Genomic DNA, 19,400 nt, shown 5'->3' with positions numbered 1-19,400 from the left:
GGAGCTGCTCGGACCTGTCACTCAACGTTTCCGCGCCCTAATTGGCCAGAATTTTAACCTAATAACAGTAAAACGGTAGAGTTAAAAAAAAATCCCCCCCCCTCAGAGTGTGTGCGGGGGTAGAAACTATCGATTGAGACGAAAAAACCTTCTGACACCAGGCTTTTAACATGTTTACTGAGGATGTAAAGTCGGCGATTTTAACATGGGGCTCTATGGGGAATGCTCCCTTCTGACACCAGCCCCCAGAGGAAGAAGAGGGGATTGCAGTTTTTTGAACGCGGAAGTGAGCTTCACTTCTCAGACCGACAACTGCCCCCTTGTTTTTACCACAGGCCCTGAAGGTTGCTGTGACGCTAACAGGTGGCGCTAATGTGGAACAAGGAACAGGATGCAGTTTGGGTTTAATGGAAGGTCTAAACAAGGTTCACGGTGTCTCCTCTCCTCTCCTCTCCTCCCCTCCCCTCTCCTCTCCTCTCCTCTCCTCTCCTCCCTTCCCCTCTCCTCTCCTCTCCTCTCCCCTCCCCTCTCCTCTCCTCTCCTCTCCTCCTCCTCTCCTCTCCTCTCCTCTCCTCCCCTCCCTCTCCTCCCCTCTCCTCTCCTCCCCTCCCTCTCCTCTCCTCTCCTCTCCCCTCCCCTCCCTTCCTCTGCTCTCCTCTCTTCTCCTCTCCTCTCTTCTCCTCTCCTCTCCTCCCTCTCCTCTCCTCTCCTCCCCTCTCCTCTCCTCTCCTCTCCTCTCCTCTCCTCTCCTCTCCTCTCCTCCCCTTCCCTCTCCTCTCCTCTCCCCCCTCCCTCACTCACACATGGTGTGATGTAATCGTCCATGTCTGGAGTCAAACCTACAATCTCATGCCTGTGTGGGGCATGCTCTCTGACCACAGGACTTTAGAGGTATGATTGTTACTTTATCGTTTGCAAATGTGTATTCAGAATCTGTGTGCGAAATCAATTTGTAAATGTGTAAAAAAAGAAAAAGAAAAAAAAGAAAGAAAGAATACAACACATTTGTATTCAGATTTGCAAGTGAAGACAAATCTGCAAATGTGTGCAAAGATCTGTAGGTGTACATAAATCTGTACATCTGTAAACAGATCTATAATAGATGTGTAAATGTCTGTCACCGGTTCCAAGTCAGGCAGGAGCTCTGATTGGTTGTCTTTTTACACGTCATTTCTGCAACATCTGCTGAGGCAAATGCTCGCGGCGATCCGTGAAAAAGATTTGTGCGTAACCTCTCTTTTGCCCTGAGCTAATAAAGTAACAACAATAGCTCCATAGAGGAGCCCATGCTGCTCATTCTAACATCACATCTAACATACACTGCAAAAACTCAATATCTTACCAAGAATATTTGTCTTATTTCTAGTCAAAACAAATCTCATTCTACTTAAAATAAGACTCATCACATTAAAAAGCAGCTTGTTTTTAGACACTTTTTACTTCTTTCAAGTCTATTTTCATTTGAAATAAGTAGAAAAATCTGACAATGGAGTAAGTTTTTCTTCCTTATTACAAGCTCAAAAAACTTGCTTTCACTGGCAGATTTTTCTCCTTATTTCAAGTGAAAATTTGTTTGAAACAAGTGAAATTATCTAAAAACAAGATCATTTTTAGGTGATGAGTCTTATTTTAAGTGAAAAGAGATTCGTTTTGAATAGAAATTGGACATTTTGACTAGAAATAAGACAAATATTCTTGGAAAGATTTTGAGTTTTTGCAGTGTAGTAGCAACTCTAAAGTGCTCACACACTCATCATCTGCTTAATGAGTGGCTCAACTTTAGAATTCTCCTAAAGTCACTGTAAATGAAACAAATCCCAATCCTACAAGTAACTTTGAATAGTAAAAAACCTTACCAGCCATGTTTGTCTTTTCCAGGTGGAGGATGTGTTGAGTCTCTGCTGCTGAAGAGCAGTGAATACATTCAGTTCACTTTGCTCTCTGTTTTATAATGCTGCCCCCCCCCCCTCCAACACACACACCCCACCACTCTCAGAAACATGTCAGGTTGTCACTGATAAAGAATATAGTCAGAGGACGGAGACGCTGCCCTGTGATTAAAGACAGCGTCAGCTTTGATGGAATCAACAGTGTCTCTGTCCACTATTGACTGTGTCCTCAAACACATCAGACTCAGGTTAGACAACAAGTTACAGAGCCCTTTGAACGCAACTCTGCAAGAGTCAAAGGTCAAGTCAAAGCCTTGGAGAAGTCTTCATCCCTCTGACCTTTTCCACCTTTTGTCACATTACACCAGCAAACTTAAAAGTATTTTATTTGGATTTCATGTGATTGACCAACACAAAGTAGCACATAATTGTGAAGTGGAAGGAAAATGATACATGAGATTACAAGATACAAGATCCTTTTTTTTTTTCTTTTTTTACAAATCAAAGAAAGTGATGTGGATGAGGTATTGTGGCCAGATCCACATACAGGAAGAAGGATCCTTAGCCATCCTCCATCTAAACAACAATATTCCCTGTTTCCCAGGAATCATTTTTGTTGTGTTAACAGTAAAACAAATGTACGGTGATTGTTTTGTACCATATTGTTAACTGATACTGTATCAGTGTTGTTTTTGGCAGGCATTTTAGATTTAGTCTTAGTCTTAGTCTTTTTGATACTTATTAGTTTTAGTCAATTTTAGTCATTTCTATATGTGATAGTTTTAGTCGACGAAAACTCAACAAGGTTTTCGTCTAGTTTTAGTCAGTTTTAATTTAAAAAAAAGAAAGTCTTTTAACAAATTAATTCAATAAAGGAATGGTTTTACACATAATGTTTCCACCCAATGGTTTATGGTCTAAGGATTATGCATTAGCCCACACACAGATAAAGTGGTAACAGTAGCCTGGTGCATTCAGTTTTTTTTCTGCTGGATTATATTTAAAATACGTCCATGTATCTTCTGGTGGAGTGACGGCAGCTGTGTTGAGCAGAATGCGCTGCATGTCAGGTGGTGGACGTGACCACACAAGGATGAGATGCAGCAGCGTTGCAGATACTTGTTGATTTTTAATTGACAGGTTATACCACAATAAGCAGAAATGTCGTGCATTTTGAACATGTGACCATCCCCCCGTCAGCGCCGCGGAGCCGCTGCACCGTGCCGACCGCGGTCACCGGAGCAGCTGATCACTGCCTGCTGCTCTCTGCCGCTCTGATCACCAGCACCAGGCGGCGGCGCACCGTGGGCCCGCGGCTCGTCTCAGCAGCGTCGTTCTACTTTTAACGGAGTCGTTGCTAAATCATGTGAAGCTAATATAGTCAAAATATAACTACATTCAGTTCAGTTCAGTTCAGTTTATTCGATCAGCATTTTACCCCCCCCCCCCCCCCCCCTTCTCCACAGGTAAAATTTACTAAATGTACACAAGTGCTTACTGTACATGTGATGAGGGGTGCTGATCGAAAAGGTGTAGGCTGAAGCCTAGGCTTATTATGCCTACCCTTTTTACCAAAACAAAAAAAGAGGTAAAGAGAGAGAAAAAACAAAAACAAAAAAACAACAATCAATCCAGAAACTATTTCAACAAGGCAACTTTTACATTAGAGTTTAAATCAAACAAGCATTTGGCGCTCATAACAAATCTATATATTCTTTAAGTACCTTGGATTTAAACATTTTCTTGAAAATAGAAATCGAGCTACACATTCTTAATTCCTCATCATAACTGTTCCACAAATTGACACCTCTGACGGAAACACAACACTGTTTTATATTAGTTCGTATTTTTGGTCTTTTATAGACACCTAATCCTCTCAATTCATAACGACTCTCTCGAGTTTCAAACAGCCTCTGAGTACTGCAACAAAACATATGGTTATGCACTTTAAACATAATTAGAGCCATTTTGAAATTAACTAAGTCGTAAAATTTAAGAGTCTTTGACTGTACAAAATAAGCGTTTGTTGACTCTGTAATATTTAAATGATTTATAATTCTTATAGCTTTCTTCTGTAATTTGAAGATAGGTTGAGTGTTAGTTTTGTACGCATTACCCCATATCTCGGCACAATAGGTCATATATTGAAGTAACAGCGAACAGTAGAGTGTGTATAATGACTTTTGGTTGAGATAATTTCTTGTTTTATAAAATATTGCGATGATTTTTGACATTTTGGTTATCACATTGTTTATATGTGGCTTCCAACACAGTTTGTCGTCAATTGTAACACCCAGAAATTTGTTTTCATACACTCTTTCTATTTCAATTACTATTTACTATAATTTTAACCTGAGTTTTAATTTGTTTGGTACCAAAAATTATAAACTTTGTTTTATTTAGATTCAATGATAACTTATTCAAATCAAACCAGTCTTTAAGTTTGTTCAATTCATTTTCAACTATACTCAGAAGCTGTTCAAGATTTTTACCAGAGCAGTAGAGAGTGGTGTCATCAGCAAATAAAACACATTTCAATAAATCGGAGACATTGCAAATATCATTAACATATAACAAAAATAATTTAGGGCCCAAAACGGACCCTTGGGGAACCCCACAGGTGACCTTCAAGTATTTAGATTTTACATTATTTAATTGCACATACTGATATCTGTCCTCCAAATAACTCTCCATCCACTTATAAACAATCCCCCTGATGCCATATCTCTCTAATTTATTCATTAATATTCGGTGGTCAATAGTATCAAATGCCTTTTTTAAATCAATAAAGACACCTATTGTGTATTCCTTATTGTCTATTGCATTTGATATCCCTTCCACAAGTTCCATTACCGCCATCGAGGTGGACCTTTTTTCTCTAAAGCCATACTGGCTATCACTCAATAGATTATTTCTTTCAATGAAATTATCAAGTCTATTTACAAATAACTTTTCTAAAATTTTTGAGAACTGCGGGAGTAATGATATTGGTCTATAGTTGGTAAATAGATTTCTTTCAGCAGTTTTATAAATAGGGATAACTTTTGCTGTTTTCATTTTTGAAGGAAAAATACCTGTTTGAAAGGATAAATTACAAATATACGTAAATGGCTGAACTACATATTCAATGATACTTTTAATTAATACCATGTCCATATCAAAACAATCAGAGGATTTTTTATTTTTGAATTTATTAACAATCTCGAGTATCTCTCTATCATTCGTAGCACTAGAAAACATGGAGGAGGAATTTTTACTAATATACTTATCTATCTCATTATTACTTTTTGGCTTCGGAATATCTTTTGATAGGTTGCAACCAACCTGAACAAAGAAGTTATTAAATTCATTTACTATTTCTTCAATTTTATCTGTAATAATGTCATTATCTTTTACAAAGTATACTGGATAATCCTTTTTTTTAAAGCTCTTTTTAATTATACAATTTAATACTCTCCACGTTCCTTGTGTGTTACACCTGTTCTGCTCCAATAATGTGTGATAATACTCTTTCTTATTTGTTCTTATGATGTTTACAAGTTTATTTTTATATACCTTATACTTTAATTCAGCCTCTTTAGTTCTCAATTTTAAGAATTTCTTGTACAATCTATTTTTCTTTTTACATGCATCCTCTATCCCCTTTGTGATCTATGGTTTATATTTATCATTATGTTTTCTGTTTACTTTTTTTAGGGGACAATGTTTCTCATATAGTGAAATTAAAGTAGACATAAATTTATCATATGCACAATTTGGGTCTTCACTGGCATAGACTTCATTCCAGCGTTGTCCCTCTAGGTCCATCTTGAGGGCAGCAATGGCTTTAGGTGTTTTATGTCTTATCATTTCGTGTGTATGAGTCTTTTGTTTAACTTTCTTCCCAAAAAAATTTTGAATAACTGCAAAAATAGGAAGATGATCACTAATGTCATTTATTAGAAGTCCACTTACTATTTCATAGTCCATTTGATTTGTGAATATATTATCTATCAGTGTGGCTGTATCAATGGTTATTCTACTTGGTTTTAGTATTACAGGGAAAAGGTAGTTGCTATACATTGTGTTAATAAAGTCAATTGTTTTTTGGTGTCTGTTTGGATTTAGCAAATTTATATTGAAATCACCACAGATTACTTGCACTTTGTTATCATTTAAATTGTTAAACATAGCAGCTAGTTGTTCATTGAATATATCAAGACATGAACCTGGCGTCCGATAGATACAACTAACAATTACATTCTTTGCTTTTTCATTATGAATCTCAATGGTTAAACATTCAAGTACATTGTCTATAGTATTTGTCATACATTCAATCTGGCTGCATCGCAAAGTTCTATCCACGTATAAAGCAACCCCACCTCCTTTTTTATTCACCCTGTTCATTGTAAATAGTTCGTATCCTTCCAGTTCCATTTCCTTAACTTTCTCTTTATCAAGACATTACTCATTGTTTACACAAAATATTTCAAGTATCTATTAATATATGACCAATTATTAACCCCCAGGGGAAGTGTTTGAAATATTCAGGTCATGAATTGTCGTCTAAATGTTTTGTTTTTTGTTTTGTTTTGCATTTTTTTAATTAAAAATGACACTCTAACATTTAAATTCCTACAAATTCAATGTTACGTTAGTTAAATGGACCTGTATCTGAGCATTTACCTTTATTTTTGCGCCACATCTGCCAATAAGGTTCCAACATCGAATTTTTGTGAAAGTAACGGTATTTAGGAATCTTTACGATTAAATAATTGTGGCGTTTAATACCACGATTACTTGTGAAAACAAGTAATGGTGACATCCCTATTCAATACCTTTTTTTCATGAACCTCATAATCACCAGGGGTCTCATTTATAACCGTTGCGTACGCACAAAACGGGGCTGAAAGTGGCGTACGTGACTTTTCACGCCAAGGTTGTGATCTATAAAAAACTAACTTGACGGGAGAATGTGCGCAGCCCTAAGCAAACTCTGACCCATGTGTACGCATGGTTTGGAGGAAAAGGGGAATTGGCGACACAGACGGTGTGGTGGTGAACTGAAGTCAGACTGAGGAAATGATGATTGAGAAGAACGATTATGTTTTATTATCGGCCGTCACACATTTAGTTTCAACCCGTATGCGTTAGATCCATGTAAAGATTGCCAGTATCTGCATCATCGCATCCCAGAAGGCCAGACCAGTCAATATCTTTTAAATCTCTATCCACATTTTCTACTTGATTATTGGGGATAATCATTTTAATAGATCGATTAGTTGAGGTATGATACAGATTTTTTGAGCATTTCCCTTTTCTTGAGAAAAAGATTGCATTGTGGTCCGAGAGTCCTGTTAACAGGTTATGAGTGCTTGTGATTCTTTCCGGTTTATTAGTAAAGACTAAATCAATCCTGGATTGTGTACGCTGTGTAATTCTAGTGGGTTGCTCTATAATCTGAGTTAAATTAAAATAGTCAGTTATATGTTTAAGGTGTTTTCTATCTAATTTGTTATCCCAATTGACATTAAAGTCGCCGAAAAGGATGATTTCTTTTTTATAATTACATAAGGTGAGGAGTGCCTTGAGCTGGTCATAGAACTCTATGTTAGCCGTGGGTTTGCGATAGATGCAGATGACAGTAAGAGACATCTCTCTCGAAAGAGAGATGTTTACACCAATACATTCAAGTGTGATGTTACTGGGCCATGTAATCTGATGACATTTCAAGTTGTTCTTTACATACAGGAGAACCCCCCCGCCCCTACCCTGACCCCTATCTTTCCTGTACGTATTGTAGTCCGGGAATGATACAGCAGCTTCAGGAGAAGAGCTAGTGAGCCACGTTTCTGATAGGCCCATAAAATCAACATTAGAATCACATAATAAATGCTCAATCTGTTCACGTTTTGGGACCAAGCTGCGAACATTTAAATGACCCCCAAACAAACCCCCCTTTTTATACTCTGGATCCCAGATAGTCCTAGCCTGATTAAGTGTCCTGAAGAATTTAAGTCGTTTATGTTTTTTGAGTACTGGGTTGCGAGTCTTACGTGGGAGCTGCCCTCTTGGCCTGAGGGCAGCGACCTCGCTGGGGGTCGCAGTAGCTGTTAGCCTCCGGGCTAACGCTGATGGTGTCTCTGTTAGCCTCCGGGCTAACGCTGATGGTGTCTCTGTTAGCCTCCGGGCTAACGCTGATGGTGCCTGCGGCCTCCGAGCTGCTGGGCTGTCTGCCGTGAGCGCGACCTCGCTGGGAGTCGCAGTAGCTGTTAGCCTCCCAGCTCGTCCCTCGGTCTCAGCTCTGAAATGAGCGTTATATGTTATTAATATGAAGTGCTTGTTTTGCAGTTAATTATGCACATGATCCGTTTGATCCCAGAAAGGAAAAAAGGATCAATGCGCAGCCTCCGTTTCCTTTCTGATTGCGTCCGTCTGTCTGTTCGGAGTGGGAGAGAGAGACAGAGAACCCAATCCACCTGTCTGTAATGTAAGTTTGATTTGATATGAGTGTCAAGGTTTAATTACGGACACTAATGAGCGCGCAGCAGTGCGTAAAAGTCGTGCGTAATGACAGCTCCTCGTTGGTGAAACACAATAAACTGCACCTCTTCTTCCACGTGTGTCTTATTGACAGGTGGAGCCTATATGAATAATGATATAAATGCATAGTGAACGGTAAGAATGGAGAGTTTGACTAATAACTAGTCCAGTTCGAACTAATGAGGACCTCCCATTAGTTCGAACTCTCATTACTCCGATTGTCGGACCAATGGGAGTTCGAACCAATGGGAGGTCGAACTAATGGGAGGTCGGACCAATGGGAGGTCGGACCAATGGGAGGTCGGACCAATGGGAGGTCGGACCAGTGCCATGGACCCGGCCAGCCACGGTGAATCTGTTCACGCAGAGCTGTCATTTCAGGGCATGAAGAGCAGGCAGCTTCGAAATCAGCCACTGGAAGAGCTCACAGTGTGGAGGAGATCAGAGCCACTATGTAAATCTCCACATCAGCAGATGGCTCGGCAGGAAGCGGCAAGGGGAGACGAGAAAGACAATCAGCAGTGTAGTTTTGAGACACTGGGCGATACACCATGTCGTAGTCAAAGCAGAGTAGGCGTGCTGACCAGCGTGCCACACGCATCCCAGCTCTGCCTATCCCCTTGGTGGTCAGCAAAGTGGTAAGTGCCTGGTGGTCCGTGCGCAGGGTGAAACGATGGCCCATAAGTATGTCCGCCATTTTTCTGTGGCCCACACACATGCTAATGCCTCCTTTTCAACTACTGAGTACTTGAGTACACAGGTTTCTCGGTGCCGTCAGGCTGTATTTGAGCAAACACCGCACCCAGACCGTAGCCACTTGCATCTGTGGAGAAAACTGAGCGGTGTGGGGTCGTAGAGGGCCAGGGCCGGACTAGCTACCAGGAGCTTTTTTAACCTCCTCAAAACTGCTTTGAGCAGCTTCAGTCCATGTGAATGATTTCTTCAGTCTCTTTGGCACACTCACGCATTGGGGCAACAACTGTAGCAAAGTATGGGAAAAATTTTGAATACCAGGACGCAAGGCTCTCTCTCTCAGAACCGCTGGGCTGGGCTCGCCATCTCAACCGTCTCTCTCTCTCTCTTTTTTCAGACGATAAACTACGGTAGAAAGTGCACAAAAGTCACAGAAAAACATTGAAGGGCATCATATGGTTTATTTTAAGCGATATAGACCACCTTAAACCAAGTTAATGGCACAATAAATGCATTTTTTCTGTCTGAACGGCTACCGAACTGCAGGCTAACTGTGTGCTAACTGTGTGCTAACTTAACTTACCGGAGTTTCCTGCATTTACTCTCACAAAGGGCTTTTTTTCTCCTCAGTTCACGGTTTATCGGGTTGAACCTGGATTCTCCGGTGACTACCGGGTCTGTCTGCAGCTTTCTGCTTCTCTTTGCTTTGTTTTTACCGCCGACTCTCTCGGTCTGCTCTGCTCTGCTGCTGTCTGCCTCGTGTCTGAGAGGAAAATGGCGTCTGCTCTCAGGTGCAGACTTCACCAACACCTGACCATGGATCTATTATAAGATAATATACATCCATGTACCTGACTAGGTTCATCAGGGGAATAAAAACACTACCAGGGGAACACTGCCATCTACTGCAGGTTTACTGGAACTGTCTAAATGACACTGTTAAAAAATATAAAGATAAGTGTCTACAAAAAAGAAGAAGGAGAAAGATAAAAAGAAGGGGATGAAAGAAAAGATAGATAGACGAGAGATGTCCACTGCTGTTTTGTTTGTTTTCTTGTCACTACTATGTTTCATCATCTTTAATATTTTGAGACAGACTATAATATTGGTGTTGAAGTGAGCCAGTGTAATAACAACAGAGAGGGGCAGGTAGCTACTATAAGTTTTCTTTTCATTCATGGTGACAATGTGTGTACATTATGTAAATATGTGCAACCATGTGTAGAATGTATACGAATGGAATGAATGTATGAATACAGGGTTACTCACCTGATTTTTCATGCTGGTTTATCTTTTTTTATTTTTCTCTCAAATTCCTGCACTGCAAAAACTCTAAATCTTTCCAAGAATATTTGTCTTATTTCTTGTCAAAATGTCTCATTTCTAGTCAAAACTAATCTCTCTCCACTTAAAATGAGACTCATTATATAAAAATTAACTTGTTTTTAGATAATGTTCACTTGTTTCAAACTAATTTTCACTTGATATAAGTAGGTAAATGTTTCGGGGAAAGCAGGTTTTTTGTGCTTAAAGCAGATATCAGTGGCACAGCCGTTTCGGCTAATGCTGTGTTCAAGGCAGGCTTTTGAAACCGTAAGTTACAGCTTCAAGTCACAACTACGACTTGGTAGCGTTCCAGGTAACCCGTAGCTCGTGTTTTTACCGTCCTGTTGTCTGTGAAAGTTCCCTATAACGGCCACTCGTAACTTCCGACCCGTGAACTCGTACCAGATCGAACTGGTATGACTTCACAGGAAGGAAAAACACAAAGTACGAGTTTCCTTGAACGCACCATGAGTTAGCAGCCCCCGCCCTTGTCAGGCATCAATTGGTCCTCGTGCTACGTCACCACATTCACGCGCATCCCTTGGCTGCACACACAGCCCTTCATGCCGTTCTCTCCCCTCATTGGATAACACTTGTATCCCACAAGGAAAATTTTCTCCTCGGGTTACAGCAGAGCAGAGTGACGGAGAGACTCGTGTTTAGGCTGAAATACTTCATGTAAGTGATTGCTGACGGAAAATAGGACTTTTTAGGACTTATATTAACAAAAACATTCCACTGATATCTGCTTTAATGTGCGTAATAAGAAAGAAAAACTTGCTCCACTATCAGATTTTTCTACTTATTTCAAGTGAAAATCTGTTTGAAAGAAGTAAAAAGTGTCTAAAAACAAGCTGCTTCTTAATGTGATGAGTCTTATTTTAAGTAGAATGAGATTTGTTTTGACTAGAAATAAGACAAATATTCTTGGTAAGATTTTGAGTTTTTGCAGTGTGTAATTTTGATGTGATATCATTGAATAAGACTCAACTATGTGGTGTTTATCATCTGCTTTAATAACAGAAGAAGCATGTTGGTCGGTTGTTGTGTGAACCTATGTTGTATGATACATCACAGACATGTCAAAGACGGTTTTTCTTTTAGATATTGTGGAGAAAAGGACAAGCTGTCAACACAGAAGGAGAAGGAAGTGGAGAAGAAAGGAGAAGTGTGTTCACGTTGGTGTTTCCTCCACAGCTGTGTGTGTGTGTGTGTGTGGGGGGGGGGGGACAGTGATGATGTCACAGCTGCTGTCCGTCAGCATCCACACAAACTCTCAGAACTTTTTAATTTCATCCACAGATAAAATAAATAAACATAGAGAGCGAGGAGTCACGTGGGTGCAGCATCCAAGATGGCCGCGCGTTAGGGGAGCTCCCGTCCTGCACATGCTAATACTTTGAGTTGATAGTGTAAAACGCACATTTTCAGGTAATTAAACACTCACTCCACGTTCTTTAATTGACGGAAACGAAATACTGTCGGTAAAGAAAAGGCTTCGAAGATATGACGACATCGAAATACTTCGAGAATTCTTCTCGCATGCCCACCCGGCAAACACCGATGCATGAGGACGACCACGCTGCCGCTGCTGACCCCCCCATGACCGGGAGTTTTGGAAAGCTGCTTACGCAAATTTCAAAGATGAATGACACATTGCTGACCGTCGCAACCGACGTTTCGGCAATTAAACAAACAACGACGGAGCTGAATAACACGGTAACGGCCATGCAGGAGAGGCTGGGCGAGGCCGAGGTGCGTATTGCACACCTGGAGGAAACCGCGGAGCTGCTGCTGAACGACAAGGGGAGCAACGATAAAAAGATGGAGGACCTGTGGAATAGAGTGCAAGTCCTGGAAAACCATAGCAGGCGAAATAACGTGAGGTTGGTGGGACTTAAGGAGACCTTCGGCACGAATGGGACGCTGCCTGAATGTGTTCAAAAGATTCTCGCCGAGGGGCTCGGGATTGAAACTGACGGAGAGATGGAGATCGAGAGGGCGCACAGGCAACTGGCACCGATGCCAAATGCAGATCAGCCCCCGAGGCCAGTGTTGATCCGCTTTTTGAGGCAATCTGCGAGGGACAAGGTGATCAATGTAGCTAAGGAAAAGCGAGGATTTGTTTGGGAAAACTGTCGCCTTTCTGTATTCCCAGATATGTCCAGGGAGCTGGCGCAGAAGAGGAAAGCGTTTACACCGGTGAAGCGCAAACTATATGAGCTCAACATCAGATACACGCTGGCTTTCCCCGCAACGCTGTACTTCAAATGGAGGGGAAAAAACGTCAAGTGCAACACTGTCGAAGCTGCGGAGAAGATCATTAATGAGTAATGATGGAGGAGACGTGGATTGAGATGGACGGAGTGAGGTGAGCTACGGTTTACACCCAATGTTGGATGATGCGTTTTGTACTGAACTGAATGGACTTATTACTATACACATGTGCAGGTCAGAGAGGGCCTTCTCTTGACACGGGACGGTTACCATGGGAGCGGCGTTAATCCCACGGACCTTATGCGTGTTACTCTTTTTTTTCTCTCTTCCTTTTTTCAACAGCGAGGAGCGGTCAGCACTCGGACACTGGTTGCGTTATAGCAGCCGGACACTTTTTGTTTCATGTTTATGTGCAAGTTCAGTTTGCATTGTTACATGGTTGTTTATTCATATGTGTTCAAAAACAGGCAGGTACAGAGCAATAAGTGACCATATGGAATCAAAAATGATAACATTCTCCACTACAAATGGTTGTGGTTAGACATTTATGGCATAGAGTAATTATCCATCCTCCTTCTCCTTTTTGTTTTGTTTTTTATTTTTATTTTCTATTGATATTATCATCATTATTATTTTTCTTTAATCTAGTAAGGAAACAATGTCATGACAAGCAGACCAGTTAAGTTTATTTCTTGGAACATAAATGGTTGCAGTAGTCCTATTAAAAGGAGGAAGATACTATCATTTTTGAAAAATAATCAAGCAGATATTGTTCTAATACAGGAAACCCACATGCAAGGTTTAGAAGCAGAGAAATTTAAAGTGGGATGGGTGGGTTATGTTTTCCATAGCTCATTTTCAAGCAAACGTAATGGGGTCTTGATTTTGGTTCACAAAAACATAAGTTTCATCTTGCGAAAACAAACTAAGGATGCAGAGGGAAGGATTATCTGTGTTGAAGCAATGGTAGAGGGAGTGCCCCTTGTATTATGCAACATATATGCACCTAATAAGGGAGATCCCAATTTTTTCCACAATGTGAATAAAATACTAGGAGATACTGAAGGTGAAATTGTTCTAGCTGGGGATTTTAATGAAGTTATGGATCCAGTACTGGATAGGAGTTTATTCAGACCTCCTCTCATGACCAAGGAGAGAGAGGCCTTACATATGTTAAAAAGAGACGTGGGACTAATAGATATATGGAGGTTGACAAACCCAAATGCAAATGATTTTACTTTCTTTTCCCACTGCCATAAAACTTATTCCAGAATAGATTTTTTTCTAATAAGTACTTCCCTGGCAGACAATGTGGCTGGCTGTGACATAAAGACAATCACTCTTACAGATCATGCTCCTGTTGAGCTGCTTATCAAGGCCAGTCTAAAGACTGAAAGGAGAGGTAGATGGAGACTAAATACTGGTTTAATGTTAGACTCAACTTTTAGAAAGACAATAGAAGAGGACTTAAAAACCTTTTTTGAAATCAACATTGGCAGTACTGAAGAAATAACTACTGTGTGGGAAGCCTCAAAGGCTTATGTAAGGGGAAAATTCATAGCACAAGCCGCTAAAAAGAAAAAAGAGAATCTCACCAAAATTAAAGATTTAGAAAAGGAGATAAAAGATAAGGAATTAGATCTGTCGAAACACTTTTCTAATGGGAAATTTCAAGAACTCTGTAAGCTTAAATACTCTTTACATGAGATCTATAATAAAAAAGCAGAGTATGCACTTTATAGATTGAAAACAAACTTTTATGAAGGTGGAGAAAAAATGGGGAAATTATTAGCAAGACAGTTAAAGGAAAAATTCTGTGCTAATACTATACCAGTTATAAAGCAGGGGGATGTACAATTTTTTGCTGCTACAGATATAAATAGAATATTTCAACAATATTATGAGAAGTTGTACACATCCTCCATATCTCCAAATGCTTCACAAGAAGACATAGAACAGTTTCTCCTTAATATAGACATACCCAAGCTCCCACCCCAGGAGGCAGCCGGATTGGAATTACCCATAACTGAGGGCGAAATAAGAGCAGCAATTTCCTCAATGAAAAATGGGAAGTCGCCGGGTTATGACGGACTCCCAGTAGAATATTATAAAGCTTTTGTAGATACTGTTGTACCAGTATTACAGAGGGTATATCAGGAGATGTTTGATAAGGGTCATGTAGCTCCAACTTTTAATGAAGCGGTAATTTCATTAATCCCTAAAGCAGGCAGAGACGCAGCAGATCCCTCCAATTTTAGACCTATAAGTCTGCTCAACCTTGACTGTAAGATTCTTACAAAAATTTTAGCAACACGTTTGCAACTGGTTTTACCGAGTATCATCCACCCAAACCAGGTTGGTTTCATGAAAAATAGAACTTCTACTGATAATGTCAGACTCCTGCTACACTTGATGTGGCTGAGTCAATCTCAAAACACTCCGATAACTGCTATTTCTTTGGACGCAGAGAAGGCTTTTGATAGGGTGGAGTGGCAGTTTTTGTTCTCCACCCTATCTCATTTTGGCTTCAATACTAACTTTATTAAATGGATAAAGATGCTGTATAAAGAACCTAAAGCAGCAGTGATGACAAATGGAATAACCTCCCCCTTCTTTAATCTAACCCGTGGTACTCGACAGGGATGTTCATTGAGCCCACTATTGTTTATCATCTTTTTAGAGGTTCTGGCGGTGTCTGTTAGAGCACACCCTGGAATAAGAGGAGTAAGGGGAGGAGACAATGAACATAAATTGTTATTATACGCTGATGATATTTTAGCAGTTGTATCTGAGCCTTTAACTTCCCTACCACATTTGATGAACACCATAAAAGCCTTTTCAAGATTTTCGGGATACTCCATCAACTGGAGCAAATCTGAGGCAATGCCTCTCTCCAAGACATGCACTCCATCTATGGTAGAGAAGTTTAATTTTAGGTGGGTACGACAGGGAATGAAGTATCTTGGCATCAAACTTTCTGAAGATATAGACAAAATAGTGGCACTTAACTTAAACCCCTTACTTCAAAAGATAAAAACAAACCTTGATAAGTGGGGAAAACTAAAACTGACATTGTGGGGAAAAATTAATGTTATAAAAATGATTACTGCCCCACAGTTTAGTTATGTGGCAATGATGTTACCATTAAACATACCATCCACCACTTTCAGACAACTGGATGATGTAATAAAACATTTTCTGTGGGGAGGGAAAAGATCACGACTTAAACTGAGAAAGTTATGTACACATAAAGAGAAGGGGGGGCTGGGCCTCCCAGATCTCAGATTGTATCATTTAGCTTTTGAGATGGCCAAAATAGCAAGGTATTGGCCAGCCGCAGAGGATAAAGCAGCCTGGATGGAGGTAGAAAAGGAGATATGCTTGCCTTTCCAACCAATAGAGGTGTTATCACAGAAAAGGTCTAACATTACAAACCCAGTACTTCTACATTCAAAGGATGTTTGGAGCAAGGTACATAAAATGTTTAGACTTAAACACACTCTTCAAAGGTATTCATCATTGTGGCATAATCCTGATGTCTGTATTGGGAAGAAACCTGTGTTTTGGAAACAATGGCACTCTAAAGGTTTAAGTACCATTAATGATTTGTTTGTAGATGGGGTGTTTTCGTCATATGACAAACTGTTGCAGAAATTTAAGTTGACGGGAAAAGATAACTTTTGGAAATTCTTGCAAATAAGAAGTTGTATCTCATCAAAACCATACAATATTACTGATAATGTGGTGATAGATTATATGAAACTCCCACTTGGAAAACGAAAAGCCTCACAATTTTACAAAATTGCTAACTCTTCTCTTGGTAACGACTCTAACCAGTTAAGGTTGACTTGGCAGAGAGATCTGGGTGTAGAGATTAGAGATGATAGATGGGAAAGAATTGTGGCCGAATGTGGTAAATATGTGAGAGAGGCAAGGGGTAAACTCACACAATATAATGTACTACAGAGATACTACTACACACCATCTAGACTGTATAGGATGAAGATACTGGATAATGATTTGTGCTGGAAATGTAAACAGGTAACTGGAACCCTTATACACTGTATGTGGGAATGTGTGTTAATCAGACCCTTTTGGACTCAGATTCTAAATATACTGAGCAACTGGCTCGGAGCAGAAATCTCCTTGAGCCCAGAGCTTTGTTTATTGGGAGATAAATCTCAGTTACCCAGTATTAGTAAATGTGACTTTTCTGTAATTTCAGTAGGCACAGCAACAGCTTGCCGAGTCATTTTAAGGCATTGGAAGGCACCAGATATTCCGCAGTTGAAAGAATGGGTCAGTACAATGACTGCAACTGCATCATATGAATGTATGCTCAGCAGATTAAGTGATGATAGGGGGGAGGGGGTGACCCCTTGGGACAGGTTCTGGAATTACATAAAGATAAATGATGACCCCCACTAGGATTTAATATTTTGCTTTTCTTGTTTTGTTTTGTCGTACTTCCCTAGGGGTATTTGACAATACTGTATACACCAGAAACAAGTCTTTATGATTTATGATGTACGGGTGTGTATAGATATGTTACATGTCTAGTTGATATTGTTGTGTACCCTTTGAGAGACAAAATATGTCTGTCACGGTTATAATTTTATAATTTAATAACATCTACTTGTTTTGTATGGAGAAATACTCTATGTTTGCCATGTACCGAGCCTTAAAAAGTTCAATAAAAACTTGAATTCCAAAAAAAATAAATAAACATAAAACATTTTTTCAAAGTGTGAAATGAACTTTGTCTTTGATCTCCACCCTGTGACCTGGACTGGATTTATTTATTTACACATCAATCATTCTGTCATTGATAGTTTTATATTTCTATTCTAGTTGATTCTGTTGTATTCTACTGTGGGCTGCATTAGTTTGTTTTTGAACAGTGAAGCTTCAGGTGTAACCTGGACAGAGGAGCAGTGCTGCCGTTCGGGGCTCTGGATGTGTTTCAAATACACTGCTCCAAAAAATAAAGGGTTAAAACACTTAAACAACACATCTTTGATCTCAATTAATGAAATATTGCAGTTGAAAATCTTTATTCACTATATAGTAGAGTGCATTGAGAACAAAATAACATAAAAATGTCAGGACCAAAAAAGAGAGGAATTGTCTGGAGGGGGGGGGGCTGCTCACCATTAACAAATTTAAAGGTTAACAATTACAATGGGCCAATTTGCCAAAATGTTGAACTATCCCTTTACGAGCAACACATCAAACCACCATTTTGAAGTGGTTTAGCATTCAATCTATGAGTGCAGATGAGGTTGGCTCTATGCAGGGGCAAGAGGGGCAACATCAATGTTCTGCCCCCTCAAATCTAAATTTCTGAAGTTGAGAAAGTGGAACAATCATGTTGTGGAGACGCAGCTGATTTGAAACATTTGTGTTTATTAACATGTTGAACACAGATACATCACATGTTTGATTGCAGTCAGTCTGTTACAGCTCTGAAACAGTTAGAGAGGATTTTAATGACATAATAAAGGATCAGTGCTGAGGAATGAAAATGTTCATAATGAATGAAAACTAGAACACGTGATCAAAAAGATGAATCTGTTAACATGAAACTCTCCAGTTGTGACCAGAACGTAATGGATATTTAACATTAAATATCACTGAATGGAACAGATACTTGACACAACTCCCACTATAGCTCCCACTGCAGCTCCTATTGGACCTGCAACTGCGCCTCCAGCAACAGCTGCTGCCACACCAGCAAGAAATGGATTCCTTCCCTCTGCTCTTCTTCTTGCTTCTTTACGACCCATAGCTGGATTTCTTCCCAGCAGACGTTCCTGTTCTTCTCTGATGGCTCTCTCAGCTTCTTGGAACATCTCATTGGTGTAGCAGCTTCCTCCATTTCTCTGAACCAGGCTGTTGATCTTCTTCCGCAGGTCAGTGACTTGGTCATGATTCCTCTTGTCTCTGTTGTTGAACACGTGGAATCCTCCATCACACTGGCTGACGAAGCCACAGAGATCTTGATTCTTACAGATCATTTGTTCTATATCGGTACCTTCCGCCTCTAGGTCGTCTCCATGGGTGAACAGGATCATGCTGTAGTTTTTTGTTTTTTTTTCCAAACAGCTTCTGAAGGATCTTCACTGTTTCTCGTTCTTCTTCAGTGAATCTGCCTGGTTGGATCACGATGAGGAACACATGAGGACCAGGAGCAGCAAAGGAGACGGATCTAGCGATCTCGTTCTTCACCTCATCGTGATCTTTAGTGGTGTCAAACAGACCTGGAGTATCAACAACAGCCACTGTTTGACCATCAACATCTCCTGTTTCCTTCTGACACTCTGGCGTCACTGAGGATGCAGACAACTTAGATTCAAAGGCTTTCCTTCCTAAGATGGTGTTTCCACAGGCGCTCTTTCCAGTTCCAGTTTTCCCCACAAGTACAATCCTGAGATCTGTGGGAGAATAGTAAAACTCATTATTGACCATTGTTGTTAACAGACAGAGTGTAAACTGAAATGACAGCAGTGTGTCACCAGAGAGAAACAACAACTGTCTTTAGAGTCCTGAAGGTCTAACTGAAGGTCTAAACAGCCATTAGATACTGGGTCCAGAAAACAAACTCACTTCATCACAGTCACATGAACTCATTTTTACCCATAGACTGTAAAAAGAATGGACGTAGCGTCCGTGACGTCACCCATTGGTTTTGGGGAGTCGTTTTTGTGACTCAAATATGGCGGCCTGAACAGCGCCATGTTGGATTGGCCGGCC

At 40.2% G+C, this 19,400-nt stretch overlaps 1 pseudogene; it reads right to left on the bottom strand.

Annotated features, from left to right (window-relative positions):
• Window positions 1–18,277: 18,277 nt before the first annotated feature.
• LOC146959833 (GTPase IMAP family member 9-like) lies at window positions 18,278–19,115 on the bottom strand (annotated as a pseudogene).
• Between the last annotated feature and the right edge of the window lie 285 nt (window positions 19,116–19,400).

The sequence above is a fragment of the Trachurus japonicus genome, unplaced genomic scaffold (genome assembly GCF_045865225.1).
Source record: "Trachurus japonicus isolate A0001 unplaced genomic scaffold, Traja_1.0 AP031020.1".
Lineage (NCBI taxonomy): Eukaryota > Metazoa > Chordata > Actinopteri > Carangiformes > Carangidae > Trachurus > Trachurus japonicus.
This window is presented reverse-complemented; position numbering and strand designations above follow the sequence as displayed.